General features: G+C 36.3%; 1 protein-coding gene across 1 annotated transcript in view; it reads right to left on the bottom strand.

The window, feature by feature from the left end:
• Nucleotides 1–17,962, bottom strand: part of LOC131833235 (uncharacterized) — a 67,437-nt gene extending 49,475 nt beyond the window's left edge. The window contains exon 1 of the mRNA XM_059176393.1: nt 17,948–17,962. The gene's annotated coding sequence lies outside the window, so the exon portion shown is untranslated. The remainder of the gene's footprint in view (nt 1–17,947) is intronic.
• Between the last annotated feature and the right edge of the window lie 369 nt (nt 17,963–18,331).

Here is an 18,331-nt window from a genome sequence, read left to right as displayed (position 1 = left end):
ATTATATTCACTCCTTCATATATTCTTATCTAGATAAAATGACAAAGTGGAAAAACTTACCACAGAAAAAATAACAAGAGGTAGTATCAAAGACCAGGGAACTAATCAATATGGACATTAGTTAAATGTCAGATCTGGAGTTCAGAATGACAATTCTCAAGGTGCTATCTGGGAAAATATAAGAACTAACATCTAACCAAGTTGAAATAAAAAAAGCTATTAAAAAAAGACAGTTTCTTCAATAAATGGTGTTGGGAAAACTGGAAAGCTATATGTAGAAGAATAAAACTCAGCCATTCTCTTACACCATACACAAAGATAAACTCAAAATAGATAAAAGACCTGAACATGAGACAGGAATCCATCAAAACCCTAGGGGAGAACATAGGCAGTAACCTCTTTGATATCAGCCACAGCAACTTCTTTCAAGATATGTCTCCAAAGGCAAAGAAAACAAAAGCCAAAATAAAATTCTGGGACTTCATCAAAATCAAAAGCCTCTGCACAGCAAAGGAAACAGTCAAGAAAACAAAGAGGTAACCCATGGAATGGGAGAATATATTTGCAAATGACAGTACAGACAAAAGGTTGATATCCAGGATCTATAATGAACTCCTCAAACTCAACACACACAAAACAGGCAATCATATCAAAAAAATGGGCAGAACATATAAACAGACACTTCTCCAATGAAGATGTACAGATGGCTATCAGACATATGAAAAAATGTTCATCATCACTAGCCCTCAGGGAGATTCAAATTAAAACCACATTGAGATATCACCTTATACCAGTTAGAATGGCCAAAATAGCAAGACAGGAAACAACATGTGTTGGAGGAGATGTGGAGAAAGGGGAACCCTCTTCCACTGTTGGTGGGAATGCAAGTTGGTGCAGCCACTTTGGAGAGCAGTGTGGAGATTCCTCAAGAAATTAAAAATAGAGCTTCCCTAGGACACTGCAATTGCACTCCTGGGTATTTACCCCAAAGATACAGATGTAGTGAAAAGAAGGGCCATCTGTACCCCAATGTTATAGCAGCAATGGCCACGGTCGACAGACTGTGGAAAGAACCAAGTTGCCCTTCAATGGACGAATGGATAAGGAAAATGTCGTCCATATATAGTATGGAGTATTATGCCTCCATCAGAAAGGATGAATACTCAACTTTTCTAGCAACATGGACAGGACTGGAAGAGATTATGCTGAGTGAAATAAGTCAAGCAGAGAGAGTCGATTATCACATGGTTTCACTTATTTGTGGAGCATAACAAATAGCATGGAGGACAAAGGGAGATAGAGAGGAGAAGGGAGTTGGGGGAAATTGAAAGGGCGGTGAACTATGAGAGACTATGTACTCTGTAAAACAATCTGTGGGGTTTGAAGCGGCAGGGGGTGGGATGTTGGGGGAACCAGGTGGTGGGTATGAGAGAGGGCACGGATTGCATGGAGCATTGGGTGTGGCGCAAAAACAATGAATACTGTTATGCTGAAAATAAATAATTTTTTTAAAATGAGGTGCAATAAAAATGGAGGCTTTTACTGCTAGGATAAATGAGGCAGAATATAGAATTAGTGATATAGAAGATGAAATGATGGAGAATAGAGAAGCTGAGCAAAAGAGAGACAAACAACTGCTGGCCCATGAAGAGAGAATTCGAGAGATAAGTCATACCTTAAGACAAACAACATTAGAATAAATGGGATTCCAGAAGAAGAAGAAAAGAGAGCAGGGAGCAGAAGGTATATTGGAGATAATTATTGTAGAGAATTTCCTTAATATGGCAAAGGGAACAAGCATCGAAATCCAGGGGGTGCAGAGTACCCCCCTCAAAATCAATAAGAATAGTTCCACACCCTGTCATATAATAGTAAAATTTACAAGCCTTAGAGACAAAGAGAAAATCCTGAAAGCAGACCAGGACATGAAGTCTGTAACATACAATGGTAAAAATATTAGATTGGTAACAGATTTCTCCATAGAGACTTGGCAGGCCAGAAAGAACTGGCATGATATATTCAGAGCCCTAAATGAGAAAAACGGCCAAGAATACTATATCCAGCTAGGCTATCATTGAAAATAGAAGGAGAGATAAAAAGCTTCCAGGACAAACAAAAACTGAAAGAATTTGCAAACACCAAATGAGCTCTACAGGAAATATTAAAGGGGTCCTCTAAAAGCAAAGAGAGAGCCTAAAAGTTGTAGATCAGAAAGGAATAGAGACAATATACAGTAATAGTCACCTTACATGCAATACAATGGCACTAAATTTATATCTCTCAATAGTTACCCTGAATGTAAAAGGCTCAATGTACCAGTCAAAAGACACAGGGTATCAGAATGGATTAAAAAAAAATCAATATGCTGTCAACAAGAAACTCATTTTAGACCTAAAGACACCTCCAGATTTAAAGTGAGGGGGTGGAAAACAATTTACCATGCTAATGGACATCAGAAGAAGGCTGGAGTGGCAATCCTTATATCAGATCAATTAGAATTTGAGCCAAAGACTATAATAAGAGATGAGGAAGGACACTATATCATACTCAAAGGGTCTGTCCAGCAAGAATATCTAACAATTTTCAATATCTCTGCCCCTAACATGGGAGCAGCCAACTACATAAACCAATTAATAACAAAATCAAAGAAACACATCGACAATAATAAAATAATAGTAGGGGACTTTAACACTCCCCTCACTGAAATGGACAGATCATCCAAGCAAAAGATCAACAAGGAAATAAAGGCCTTAAATGACACACTGGACCAGCTGGACATCACATATATATTCAGAAGATTCCATCCCAAAGCAACAGAAAACACATTCTTTCTAGTGCACATGGAACATTCACCAGATTAGATCACATTCTGGGTCATAAATCAGGTCTCAATTCATATCAAAAGATTAGCATCATCCCATGCCTATTTTCAGACGACAATGCTCTGAAACTAGAACTCAAGCACAAGAGTAAATGTGGAAAGAACCCAAATACATGGAGTCTAAAAAGCATCCTACTAATGAATGAATGGGTCAACCAGGAAATTAAATAATAATTGAAAAAATTCATGGCAACAAATGAAGATGGAAACACAACGGTTCAAAATCTGTGGGACAGAGCAAAGGCACTCCTGAGAGGAAAATATATAGCAATATAAGCCTTTCTCAAGAAACGAAAAAGGTCTCAAATATACAACTTAACCCTACACTTAAAGGAGCTGGGAAAAGAACAACAAAGCCTAAATCCAGCAGGAGAAGAGAAATCATAAAGATCAGAGAAGAAATCAATAAAATAGGGGTGCCTGGGTGGCTCAGTGAGTTAAAGCCTCTGCCTTCAGCTCAGATCATGATCCCAGGGTCCTGGGATCAAGCCCTGCATTGGGCTCTCTGCTTCTTCCCCTCACCCTGCCTGCTTCTCTGCCTGCTTGTGATCTCTGTCTGTCAAATAAATAAATAAAATCTTAAAAAAAAAGGAAATCAATAAAATAGAAACAAAACAAAACAAAACAAAAAACAAAAACCCAATAACAATAGAACAAATCAATGAAGCTAGGAGCTGGTTCTTTAAAAGAATTAACAATATTGATAAAACCCTGGCCAGACTTATCAAAAAGCAAAGAGAAAGGACCCAAATAAATAAAATCATGAATAAAAAAAGAGACATCACAACCAACACCAAAGAAATACAAACAACTATAAGAACATATTATGAGCAAATATACACCAGCAAATTTGACAATCTGGAAGAAATGGATGCATTCCTAAAGATGTATAAGCTACCACAACTGAACCAGGAAGAAACAGAAAACCTGAACAGACCCATAACCAGTAAGAAGATTGAAGAAGTCATCAAAATCCCCCAACAGGGTGCCTGGGTGGCTCAGTTGGTTGAACGACTGCCTTCAGCTCAGGTCATGATCCCAGGCTTCCAGGATCGAGTCCCACATTGGACTCCTGGCTCCTTGAGGAGTCTGCTTCTCCCTCTCATCTTCTTTCTCATGCTCACCCATTCTCTCTCTCAAAAAAAAAAAAAAAAAAAAAAAAAGAAAAAGAAAAAGAAAAGAAAAGAAAAAAAACTCCCAACAAACGAAATCCCAGGGCCAGAAATCTTCCCAGGGGAATTCTACCAAACATTTAAGGAAGAATTAATTTCTATTCTCCTGAAACCGTTCCAAAAAATAGAAATTGAAGGAATCACCTTGATCCCAAAACCAAACAAGGATTCCATCAAAAAAGAGAATTACAGACCAATATCCTTGATGAGCACAGATACAAAAATTATCACCAAAATACTATCCAGTAGGATTCAACAGTACGTTAAAAGGATTATTCACCACAACCGAGTGGGATTTATTCCAGAGTTGCAAGGTTGGTTCAATATCCATAAATCAATCAATGTGATACAATACATTAATAAAAGAAAGAACAAGAACCATATGATACTCTCAATAGATGCTGGAAAAGCATTTGACAAAGTACAGCTCCCTTTTTCTGATCAAAACTCTGCAAAGTGTAGGGATATAGGGTACATACCTCAGTATCATCAAAGCCATCTATAAAAAACCCACCGCAAATATCATTCTCAAGGGAGAAAAACCGAGTGCTTTTCCACTAAGGTCAGGAACATGGCAGGGATGTCCATTATCACCATTGCTATTCAACATAGTACTAGAAGTCCTAGCCTCAACAATCAGACAACAAGAAGAAATTAAAGGCAGCCACATTGGCAAAGAAGTAGTCAAACTATCACTCTTTGCAGAAAATATGATACTATATGTGGAAAGCCCAAAAGACTCCCCTACAAATTTGCTGGAACTTGTAGAGGAATTCAGTAAAACGTCAAGATATAAAATCAATGCACAGAAATCAGTTGCATTACTTTACACCACAAACAACACAGAAGAAAGAGAAATGAAGGAGTTAATCCCATTTATAATTGCACACAAAACAATAAGCTACCTAGGAATAAATTTAATCAAAGAAACAAAGCATCTGTACTCAGAAAACTATAAAGTACTCATGAAAGAAATTGAGAAAGCCACAAAGAAATGAAAAAATGTCCCATGCTCATGGATTGGAAGAAAAAATACTGTGAAAATGTCTATGCTACCTAACACAATCTACACATTTAATCTAATCCTTATTAAAATACCATCCATTTTTTCAAAGAAATGGAAGTAATAATCCTAAAATTTATGGAACCAGAAAAGACCTCAATTAGCCAGAGGAATATTGTAAAAGAAAGGCGAAGTTGGTGGCATCACAATTCCAGACTTCAAGCTCTATTACAAAGCTGTCATCATCAAGACAGTATGATACTCGCACAGAAACAGACATGTAGATCAATGGAACAGAATAAAGAGCCCAGAAATAGAGCCTCAACTCTATGGTGAATGCATCTTCGACAAAGCAGGAAAGAATGTCCAATGGAAAAAAGACAGTCTCTTCAACAAATGGTGTTGGGGAAATTGGACAGCCACATGAAGAAGAATGAAACTGGACCATTTCCTTATACCACACATGAAAATAGGCTCAAAATGGATGAAGGACCTCAATGTGAGAAAGGAATCCATCAAAATCCTTAAGGAGAAGGCAGGCAGCAACCTCATCCACCTCAGCCATAGTAACTTCTTCCTAGGAACATCACCAAAGGCAAGGGAAGCAAGGGCAAAAATGAACTATTGGGACTTCATCAAGATCAAAAATTTTGCACAGCAAAGGAAACAGTCAACAGCTGTTTGTTGTTGATATTTGCAACAAATTGTTGAAATTGTTGTTTGTTGAAGATATTTGCAAACAACATATCAGATAAAGGGCTAGTATCCAAAATCTATAAAGAACTTATCAAACTCAACACCCAAAGAACAAATAATCCAATCAAGAAATGGGCAGAGGACATAAACAGACATTTTTTTTGGTAAAGATTTTATTTATTTATTTGTCAGAGAGAAGGGGGGGGAGAGTGAGCACAGGCAGACAGAATGGCAGGCAGAGGCAGAGGGAGAAGCAGGCTCCCTGCCGAGCAAGGAGCCTGATGTGGGACTCGATCCCAGGATGCTGGGATAATGACCTGAGCTGAAGGCAGCTGCTTAACCAACTGAGCCACCCAGGCATCCCGATGAACAGACATTTCTGCAAATAAGACATCCAGATGGCCAACAGACACATGAAAACGTGCTCCACATCACTCGGCATCAGGGAAATACAAATCAAAACCACAATGAGATACCACCTCACACCAGTCAGGATTGCTAAAATGAACACATCAGGAAATGACAGATGGTGGCAAGGATGCCGAGAAAGGGGAACCCTCCTACACTGTTGGTGGGAATGCAAGCTGGTACAGCCACTCTGGAGAACAGTATGGAAGTTCCTCAGAAAGTTTAATATAGAGCTACCCTTTGACACAGCAATCACACTACTGGGTATTTACCCTAAAGATATAAATGTAGTGATCCAAAGGGGGCATGTGCACCTGAATGTTTAGAGCAGTTATGTCCACAATAGCCAAACTATGGAAAGAACCTAGATGTCCATCACAGATGAATGGATATAGAAGATGAGGTATACCTATACAATGAAATACTATACAGCCATCAAAAGAAATGAAATCTTGCCATTTGTGACAACGTGGATGGAATTAGAGGGTACTATGCTTAGCGAAATAAGTCAATCAGAGAAAGACAGCTATCATATGATCTCCCTGATATGGTGGCGGGTTTGAGGTAGGAAAAAAAATAAATGAAATAGGATGGGATCAGGAGGGAGACAAACCATAAGAGACTTTAATCTCACAAAACAAATGGAGGGTTGCCAGGGGAAGGGGGGTTGAGAGAGAGTGGTGGTGTTATGGACATTAGGGAGGGTATGTGCTATGGTGAGTGCTGTGAAGTGTGTAAACCTGGTGTCTCACAGACCTGTACCCCTAATAATTCATTATATGTAAATAAAAAAAATTTTAAAGAATCAATTACAGAATTTTATTTAGTTTTGTAGATTCAACAACTTAAATATAGAAAATTTATTGGTTAGTTTAGAAAAAATATTAATTAGGGGAACATTTGTTGGAAATTATTTTAACATATTACATTAGTATATTAAACTATTTACCACATTTAGGCCTCTGGACTCTTCCTCGGTAGTAATAATATTATGCAACTTAGTTATAAATATATTACTACAAACTAATTATTTTGCCTTATTTTGGGGGGGAAATAAAAACTTTTATATCATGAGCTCAAACATATAATTTATTTATTTAGACTCACTTATCTTTCCTCAGGGAATACCCATGCACATTGTTTCTTTACTAACATTTGTCGTTTTTATCAATTCTCATACAATTTTGTTAACTAATAAATCTGGATATTTATATTTCATTTGTAAATGAGTACTAAGCTTTAATATTTCACCAATTATTTATTCTTTCAAATTTCTGTAGTGTAAATTAACTATACATGTTCTTTGACCTTTGTTAATAATAAAATGAGTATGCATCTATCCTGCTGAGATTCATTAAAAAACCATATATATGACAAGAATGGACCTGGAGGGTATTATGCTAAATGAAATAAGGCAGACAGAGAAAGACAAATATTGTGTGAATTCACTTATATATGGAATCAAAAAAAAAAAAAAAAACAGCAAACAACTACTAAAAAACAGGTTCATCCATACAGAGAACAGATTGGTGGTGGCCAGAGATGGGAATGGTAGGGTGGATAAAATTGATGAAGGAAGTCAAAAGGTACAAACTTCCAGTTAAAAATATTTCATGTGAATGTAATGTACAAATGGCAACTTAAGTTAATATTTAACTTAATAATGCTCTATCTTGGGGTGCTTGGATGGCTCAGTCAGGAAGCATCTGCCGTCAGTTCAGGTAATGATCTCAGGGTCCTGGAATCAAGCCTCATAGTGGGCTCTCTGCTCACCAGGGTGTCTGCTTTTTCCTCTCTCTCTATGCCCTCTATGCTCATGTTCTCTCTCTCATTTGCTCACTCTCTCTCAATAAATAAAAATGTAAAAATCTTTAAAAAATTTTAATACTCTATTACGTATTTGCAAGTTGCTAAGAAAGTAGATTGCAAAATTTCAGATCACAAGAAAAAAATGTAACTATCTATGGTGACAAATGTTAACAAGACTTATTGCAGTGATAATTTCACAAAATACACACATACCAAATCACTATGTTGTACATCTAAAACTAATCAAATGTTATATGCCAGTTATGTCTCAAAAAATATATATGTAAATTTGTTCTTCATCCCCACCTCCTAGCTCATCAGTCTCCTGGCTCCCTAAAGCCCTCTTGAGCTCTAAGAGCAATAAAAGCATCTTCTGTTATATTATTATTTATTATTTTATGTATAAGTATGAATTTATTATCTCTCTTGTCCTCAGTTCCTGAAAACACTTCAGAACCATAATAATGAAATGGGTGTCTTGGTGTTCACAGTAATCCCCATTCCAACGTAACTGGGCTTAAGCTAATGAATTGACTTTTGGAAAACTCCAAAAGATAATGGCTGGTTGCCAGAGGAACCAACCTTGAATAGAAACTTTCAAACGAAGTTTTGGTCCACTCCTTGATTTCTGTGGAGGGGTTGAGGTTGAATCTATCACCAGTGGCCAATGATTTAGTCAATCATGTCTTTATAATGAAGCATTCATAAAAGCTCAAACAGAGTTTATTTGGAGAGCTTTTCAGGTTGGGAAACCAGAATGTTTCCACATGTCTTCATACTGGGCTCCAAGCTCCAGGAGGACAGATGCTCTTTTGTTTGGAACTTCAACCTACTTCTTTATCTGCTTTTTGCTTTGAATCCTCTAATATTCTTTGTAGTAAACCAGTAATCTGGTGAGTAAACAGGTTTTCTGAGTTATCTGAGCCTGTCAAACAAATTAGTTGAATCTAAGGGAGGGTTTGTGGAAACTTCCCATTTGTAGGACATTCTTAAGATGTACAGATAACAACCTGGACTTTTGACTGGCATTTGAGTGGAAGCAGTCTTGTGGGACTAACCTTTTATTTGTGTTATCTGATACTATCTCAGGGAAGATAGTGTCAGAATTGAGTTGAATTGTAGGACATCCTACTGGTGTTCAGAGACTTACTTGCTTGATGTGGGAACCTCTCCCCAACATGGGAAATTTTGTATAGAACCAAAGAGTGCTTTGTTGAATTACAATAGTATTGCCCTGTCATCCTAAACACTTTTTCCTAATATGTTGCTTTGATTCTAATTATTTATTTTGCTGGTATTCCTCTTAGGTTCATAGAAAAAACTTGCTCTGTTAATTTAGAGAAGAGTGAGTTGTCTTCAAGGAGACCATTTCAATATATATTTTCTTGTTGAAGTGAATGTATACTATTTGGGGCCCTTACAAGAAGTTAGATAATTTAATTTCCCTTCTCTCTTGCTTGTTGGATCTAAATCTTTGCCTATCTATAAATATCATATTGGGTTCTGTTTTAGTATTGGCAGAAATTTTAAATTACAAGTAGAATAACACTTATCTTAAAATATAATTATTTTGCATCATTTGGTCATCATGACAGTGAGAAGTAATGAGAAATATGATTGTTGAGGTTTTTCTCAGTTGAAACTAATAATGGAAGTTGTTATTAAAAGTGGCTCAGACCCTCTGCAGATTTGTAAAAAGAACCTAATGATGGGCAGTGTAGGTCTTTTAAAAAAGATAAATAAGGAAATAAATAAATGAATTTTATCTTTATGGAAAACTATAACAAAGAATTTAATGGAAGTTTGTAAATCAGAACAAAACTGTTATTCTTGCAATTTGCAGAGAATGATCCCATAAAGAGAAATCAAGGAATTTTCAGAAGAGATGAGACCACAATGAGTAAAAGGTCATTTTAAGACTTGATGCATCTTGGAAGTCTCATGTTCTTTCATTATGGACGAACTCTGTGGAGTCATGAAAGAGAAAATGAAATATTTCATGGTAGAATATTATTACATTTAAACTTTAGATCTTTTTCATCACTTTCTACTTTTATTTCTTTAACCTGGACTTTCCTCCTCTGTATAAATTCCTCTGCTATTTTACTGTAAAAATAATTTTATTTGTTGTGTGGTATATGTTGTTTTAGTTAATTAGTTCTGGTAGACTCTTAGGAACTTCCAAAACTGCTCATTATGAAGGTTAACATTGTAGAAGAAAAAAAAGGTAAATTGATATTTGTAAGGTTTTAGAAGATAAACTTTGGCCTCCCATATAAATCTCAGACTTAGCACCATGCTGTAGTACATAACTTCAGTTATAATAATGCTGACTATAAATTTATTGCTTTCTTTCTTTGGTCACTGTCACCCTACCCCCATAAAATTGTAAGAAGTTCCATGAGGACAGGTATCATCTTTGTTTCACTTGGTAATATCACTGTGCCTGTTATGTAATGAGTCCTAAATCGATGCTCAATGAAAGATAACAATGTGGACTAGAGGCTTGTAGTTATAAATGCACTGGAGCTATAGATAATTGCAATGAACATTGGAGTTACAGGTGTGGAAGAGGTTGCTCAGGAAACTGGGGAAGTAAACAGTCTTATGAGAGAGTTCTGAGGAACCAAAGCACTTGAGAAAGTGGAAGAGAATATGAGTAACAGTGAGATTGATACAGAACAAGAGAGGTGGGAGGGAAAACAAAGGAGAGTCCAATGTGGTGTCAGGGGGGAAAGAGTGCTTTAAGAAACAAGGAGTGGATCCCAAATGAGATTATTTTGAGGGGAAATGAACAATAAAAAACATGAAATGGATTTACTAAGGATGGATCACATTGGCTTTGTGTGGTAAGTGGAGATGGAAGTCACTTGGTGGTAGGCAGAGAAGTGAATGTTGAAATAGTAGAGGTAAGGAGTAAGGGCAATTGATGAAGTTTAGCAATGATGTAGAGGAGAAAGGGCATGACTGGGTTGGAGGAGATGGATAGGTCATAGAAAAATGTAAAAAATTTGTATAATGATGTTGACATATTTAAATGTGAATGGATTGAATCCAACAGGAGGGAGAATTTGAAGATATAGAAAGGTGACATTTCAAGTCAGCATGTCCTCTAAGTGGGCAAAATGGCGTGGGATATAGAACCCAGTGAAGTTGGGTATTCATTCTTTCTGATGGAGGCATAATACTCCATACTGTATATGGACCACATCTTCCTTATCCATTCGTCCATTGAAGGGCATCTTGGTTCTTTCCACAGACTGGCGACCGTGGCCATTGCTGCTATAAACATTGGGGTACAGATGGCCCTTCTTTTCACTACATCTGTATCCTTGGGGTAAATACCCAGGAGTGCAATTGCAGTGTCCTAGGGAAGCTCTACTTTTAATTTCTTGAGGAATCTCCACACTGCTCTCCAAAGTGGCTGCACCAACTTGCATTCCCACCAACAGTGGAAGAGGGTTCCCCTTTCTCCACATCCCCTCCAACACATGTTGTTTCCTGTCTTGCTATTTTGGCCATTCTAACTGGTATAAGGTGATATCTCAATGTGGTTTTAATTTGAATCTCCCTGAGGGCTAGTGATGATGAACATTTTTTCATATGTCTGATAGCCATCTGTGCATCTTCATTGGAGAAGTGTCTGTTTATATGTTCTGCCCATTTTTTGATATGATTGCCTGTTTTGTGTGTGTTGAGTTTGAGGAGTTCATTATAGATCCTGGATATCAACCTTTTGTCTATACTGTCATTTGCAAATATATTCTCCCATTCCATGGGTTACCTCTTTGTTTTGTTGATTGTTTCCTTTGCTGTGCAAAAGCCTTTGATCTTGATGAAGTCCCAAAAGTTCATCTTCACTTTTTGTTTCCTTTGCCTTTGGAGATATATCTTGAAAGAAGTTGCTGTGGCTGATATCAAAGAGGTTACTGCCCATATTCTCCTTTAGGGTTCTGATGGATTCCTGTCTCACACTGAGGTCTTTTATCCATTTCAAGTTTATCTTTGTGTACAGTGTAAGAGAATGGTCGAGTTTCATTCTTCTACATATAGCTGTCCAATTATCCTAGCACCATTTATGGAAGAGACTTTTTTCCACAGTATATTTTTTCCTGCTTTGTCAAAGATTATTTGACCATAGAGATGAGGATCCATATCTGGGCTCTCTACTCTGTTCCACTGGTCTATGTGTCTATTTTTATGCCAGTACCATGCTGTCTTGGTGATCGCAGCTTTGTAGTAAAGCTTGGAATCAGGTAACATGACGCCCCCAGTTTTATTTTTGTTTTTCAACATTTCTTTAGTGATTCGGGGTCTCTTCTGATTCCATACAAATTTTTGGATTATTTGCTCCAGCTCTTTGAAGGATACCAGTGGAATTTTGATAGGAATGGCATCAAAAGTATAGATTGCTCTAGGCAATATAGACATTTTAACAATGTTTATTATTCCGATCCAAGAGCATGGAATTGTCTTCCATCTTTTTGTGTCTTCTTCAGTTTCTTTCATGAGTGTTCTGTAGTTCCTCGAGTACAGATCCTTTACGTCTTTGGTTAGGTTTATTCCCAGGTATCTTATGGTTCTTGGTGTTATAGTAAATAGAATTGATTCTCTAATTTCCCTTTCTGTATTTTCATTGTTAGTGTATAAGAAAGCCACTGATTTCTGTACATTGACTTTGTATCCTGCCACGTTGCTGAATTGTTGTATGAGCTCTAGTAGTTTGGGGGTGGAGTCTTTTGGGTTTTCCATATAAAGAATCATGAGTTGAGGGAAATTGGAAGCGGAGGTGAACCATGAGAGACTATGGACTCTGAAAAACAATCTGAGGGTTTTGAAGGGGCAAGGGTTGGGAGGCTGGGGGAACCAGGTGGTGGGTATCAGAGAGGGCACGGATTGCATGGAGCACTGGGTGTGGTGCACAAACAATGAATACAGTTACACTGAAAAAAATAAATTAATTAATTAAAAAAACAGTGAAGGAGTTGATTTTTGAGAGGTAGACTATTTCTATCCTTGTAATTGGAAGAAAGAAATAAATGTATTTCACTTGCAGATTATTTGGTGGTAGAAACTTAGGGATAATATCTGATGTTTTAAAATTTTTCTGCAGTATGAGGCCCAGAATTACCAAGAGTATGGCATTGGTATAAGGTTTTTTGTTTGTTTGTTTGTTTGTTTGTTTTTTAGCATGACTTTGTTTTTGAAATCTTCTATAGATAATGGGAGAGCAAGTTGATTAAGGAAATATAGAATAATTGTGATACAACTTCTAGTATTCATCTGAGGTTAGAGTTTATGCATGAATTAAATTGTGTTATTGCTGTGTGTGGTTATAGGATATTTTCTAGCAAAACACTGCAATTCATTTGTAAATGTGCAGAGGAGATGCTTGCATTGGTCCATGAGGTAATTTTGTCAATCTCTTATGATGTAAGAACAATGGGTCAGGGGTATTGAAGATTTTCTCCTATAAGTTGTAAAGGGACTATTCATGTAACTTAATTGGGAGAGAAAGGAACTGAAGCCCCAAGAATGTTAAACAACAGTGGAGTAATTAGAGTGGTCATGAAACTGAAGACATTAGCAAAGTCATAACTGGTGCTGCAGTGATAAACCTAGAAGGTTAGTGTCTCAGAAGTGTGATGCTTAGGGACATAAATAATCCAAAAGTAGCCATATGAAAGGGTGTCCAAAGTGGAGATTAGTATTCCTTTGTAATGTGGATATCTGTCTTGAGAATTGGGAGTATTGCCTGAGTCATCCACCTTCATCTGATTTAGTATGTTCACTGAACTTTCAAGGGAAAGGGAAACAGTGGATCTTTTACCAGTCAGGGAATAATGTGAGAGGACCATGAAGTTAATAGATACACCAGAAAAGGGGTAGATGGTTGTACTGCTAGGTTAAGGAATTTTAACCATGACAATGAAATTCTAGATATCAAATTTTAGGATTCTTGGTAAAATTACTGACTCAATCTTTTTACGAACAGATTAGAGCTCCTTCATTCTGTATTAAAAGCCAGAATACCAGTCAGTTTATATAGACATGTTCTTCTACTTATGTCCTCCAGTTTCAACAATCCTTCAAGTTAAGCTAGTCAGTAAATCTTTTGAAAATAGGTCCCTCTCACCTCCACAGTCACTGCCCTTATTTTGTTTTCAGGTCTGGAAGTGATATTCACTACTTCCTAGAATATTTAGTTTATCTATATTTCCCCCCTACTCTTGGCCTCCTTCTGTATATCTTACCTTAATTCTGCCCCTTGTATACTAAATAAGCATTGCTTATATTCTGCTTCTCTGACATCATGGTGAAGCCCATATGCTTTTCTTTGAGGTCTGGTTTACTTACAAGCTGGTCATCTAATTCCATATGTTCTTCCTGTAAGCTTCCAGGTAGAGAAAAGGAAACTCATGCACTGTTAGGAATGTAAATTGGCACCATCATTATGGAAAACAGTGTGGTACTTCCTCAAAAATTGAAACTAGAACTACCATGTGATTCAGCAACTCCCCCCCCCACTTCTGGATATATATGTGAAAAAGATGAAACCAGAATCTTAAAGACATGTCTGCATTCCAATGTCCAATGTAGAATTATTCGTAATAGCCAAGATACAGAACAACTTAAATGTACTTTGACAGATGAATGGTAAAGAAAATGTATATGTATACAATGGAATGTTATTCAGCCATAAAAAGAAAGGAAAACCTGCTATTTTTGACAACATGGGCATTATGCTAAGTGAAATCAGCCAGACAGAATGAGACAAATTCTACATGCTATCACTTACATGTGAAATCTAAAAGAAATAAAAAAGAGTCTATTTTTAGAAATAATGAATAGAATCATGGTTGCTGGGACTGGAGAGAGGGAAAAATGGAGAGATGTAGGTCAAAGTGTACAAGCTTTCAGTTATAAGAAAAATAAGTTCTGAGGATATAATGTACCACATGGTGATGACTACAGTTAATGATACGATTTTGATATTGAATACTTTGAAAGTTGGTAAGATTAGATTTTAAACATCCTTTTTTTTGTTGTTTTATTTTATTTTTTCAGTGTTCCAAGAGTCATTGTTTATGCACCACACCCACAGCTCCATGCAACATGTGTCCTCCTTAAAAACCACCACCAGGCTCACCCGTCCTCCCACCCCCTTTCTCTCCAAAACCCTCAGTTTGTTTCTCAGGGTCCACAGTCTCTCATGCTTCCTGTCCCTCTCTGTTTTCCCCCAATTCACTTACCCTTTCCTTCTCCTAATGTCTTCCATTCTATTCCTTGTGCTCCACAAGTGAAACCATATGATGATTGACTCTCTACTTGACTTATTTTACTCAAATGATATCCAAGATCTATAAAGAACTCAAACTCAACCTCCCAAAAATAGATAATCATGTCAAAAAATGGGCAGAAGACATGAACAGACACTTCTCCAAAGAAGACATACCAATGCCAACAGACACATGAAAAAATGTTCATCATCACTAGCCACCAGGGAAATTCAAATCAAAACCACACTGAGATACCACCTTACACCAGTTAGAATGGCCAAAATTAACAGGATAGGAAACAACAAGTGTTGGAGAGGATGTGGAGGAAGGGGAAACCTCTGACACTGTTGGTGGGAATGCAATTTGGTACAGCCACTTTGGAAAACAATGTGGAGATTCCTTAAGAAATTAAAAATAGAGCTTGCCTATGACCCTGCAATTGCACTACTGCGTATTTACCCCAAAGATACAGATATAGTGAAAAGAAGGGCCATCTGTACCCCAATGTTCATAGTAGGAATGGCCACAATTGCCAAAATGTGGAAAGAGCCAAGACACTCTTCAACAGATAAATGAATAAAAAAAGATATGGGCCATATATACAATGGAATATTATGTATTCATCAGAAAGGATGAATACCCAACTTTTTTGTCAACATGAATGGGACGGGAGGAGATTATGTGGAGTGAAATAAGATTTTAAACATTCTTATCACACACAAAAAGAGTTAAGTGTGAGGTTAAGTGTGGACATGTTAATTATCTTGATCTTGGTAATCATTTACAGTCTTGGTAATCATTCACAATGTATATGTATATCAAATCATCATGTTATACATTTTAAGTATATACAATTATATTTGCCAATTATCAATAAAATTGAGGGAGATTTTTAAAAATAAACCTCTAATTGTGTTTTTATATAATTTTTATAAAACTAAGACTTACGTCATATTCTATTACGTCCTTCTTAATTAGGCCTCACACACTTTCCTGTCCCATTCACTCCAGCTCCATATTGAGGATCAGAGGAAGATTAAATTCTGAAGATTTTGGAGATCTTTTTATTTATAAAATCTTTCTGAATATTTTTCCTTTCTGAGTTTAGATAGGAGTTAGATATTGACTGACTTCCTGGATATATATCCTGCTCATTATCTACCAAATCTGATAGGTTTCTGACCAACAGTTGTTTAGACATTTTGTATTCTTTTAAGGTGTATATATATATATATATATATATATATATATATATATATTAATGTGGAGAAGGGGAAACCATATTTAAAGGTGTATCACTTCAGAGCTGTTAACATTGTTAATGATTCTGATGCTGCATGATTTTGAAGTCGGCTTTCCCAAAGTTCACATATCTGATAACTTTTAACTGTGTCTCCCTTATTTATCACAAAATCTGAGTTCAGGTGATCTTTTGCTAAAATTTTAATTGTTTTCTTTTATTAGTACCACCCACTTGGCATGTATATATAAGGCTGGGGGTAGTACTCCTATTTGATTTTTTATCCACGGTAAGATGATTAAAGTCAGTTTGAATTTGTTTAACTTTGTTGTTTCTATTTTATTACCCCATCTACTTTTATTTTCTACTCTTTAAACAGCTTATTTGTTTAAAAAATTTAAACAATTATTTGTTAACTTATTATTGAGCAACACATTTTCCTCTTTTTAATCTTCCAACAGGAATCTTATGAAATGATACACAAACAGTACAAACACTTCTGCCATGGTTATTTTATAGCTCTAAGTCCTGGCCAAAAAGTTCTTTATGAGCTGTGTGCCATAATTGGTGTCAAGATTGGAGAAAACTATGGTGATATTCTCATTTCATCACTACCTGCTGTAGTGGCCTCTTTGTGATATCCCTGCTATGTGAGACGTTTATGACTAAGACTCTTTTTTGAAAGGGAACCTGTTATTTTCCCTAATCACCTATTTTTATCTTTGACCAACTCATATTCATTTTTTATTTCTGTCACTTATTTCTGGCTTCTCAAATGTTCTTTCTCTTTTTCCTCAAATGTTGGCTCTTTTCTATATAGACTCCAGTCTACTTTATTTATTTATTTATTTATTTGAAAGTTGTTCTTGCTCGTTTTGAGGAGTACATCCTCTTAGCTATTTTATAATTTTTTCAGCAAACTGTCAGTAATATCTAAAAATCCTCACTAATGGGAAGTTAATACACAATAGGAAATACTAACATGCTATTTTCAAATTTTCCACAGAAGTAAAATTGCCAGAGAAATCAAAAAAATCTTCATGCACTTATTTCTCCAGAAATCTTTTGTGTTGAAACATAGAAACAGCTTAAGGGTAAATCTCTCAGCAGTTCCTAAACTATAAACAGACATAAGAGAGTATAATTTAATTTGTAGATTAAACTATTATGCTTCTTTCAGTTATTTTAATCTCCAATTTCCTTATAATACTAAGGGTTCCTTAGCATTTATTAAAGCCTATTAAGGAATCACACATTGTTTTGCAGTTTGTTTACAGTTTTAAAATTAAAATTTCTTACTAATTAGCAAGCTTTGATTATGAGAGGGAAAAGGTAAAAGGAGATTTAATAAAATTAATTTTAACAACACTGGACATAGATGCAAGTAGACTCAGCAAAAGCACACAACAGCTAAAAAGTGAAATGACCCTGGAGTAGAGACATGGAAAGGGAACTTACCACTGGTTCTCCCAACTCTACCTGTAATAAAAGAGAAATGAATGAGTAAAAAAGATTATTCAATGTAACTTTTTCATGAATTGCAAAAACTTACAATAACTAATAATAACTGATTGAATAACATGTGCCCAGGCATGGATCCAAGTGTTTAACTATTTTAATTGCCACAGAACTCCCATAAGGTGGCTACTATTACTCTCTTCATTTAACCAGTAAAAAATCTGGGGAGAGAGAGATAACTCTTAGGCATCTACCTAAGATCAGACATCACTTAAATGGTGGGCTCTGCATTTATAGCTAACCACCAAAACCAAAGAGGCTCTACTTTTATGGTCTTTTACGTCTTAGTATTGTCCTGGTTCTTTAAAGTTCCAGCTTTAAAGT

This window comes from Mustela lutreola, chromosome 6 (assembly GCF_030435805.1).
Source record: "Mustela lutreola isolate mMusLut2 chromosome 6, mMusLut2.pri, whole genome shotgun sequence".
NCBI lineage: Eukaryota > Metazoa > Chordata > Mammalia > Carnivora > Mustelidae > Mustela > Mustela lutreola.
Note: the sequence above shows the minus strand (reverse complement) of the source record. Positions and strands in the feature narration are given on the sequence as shown.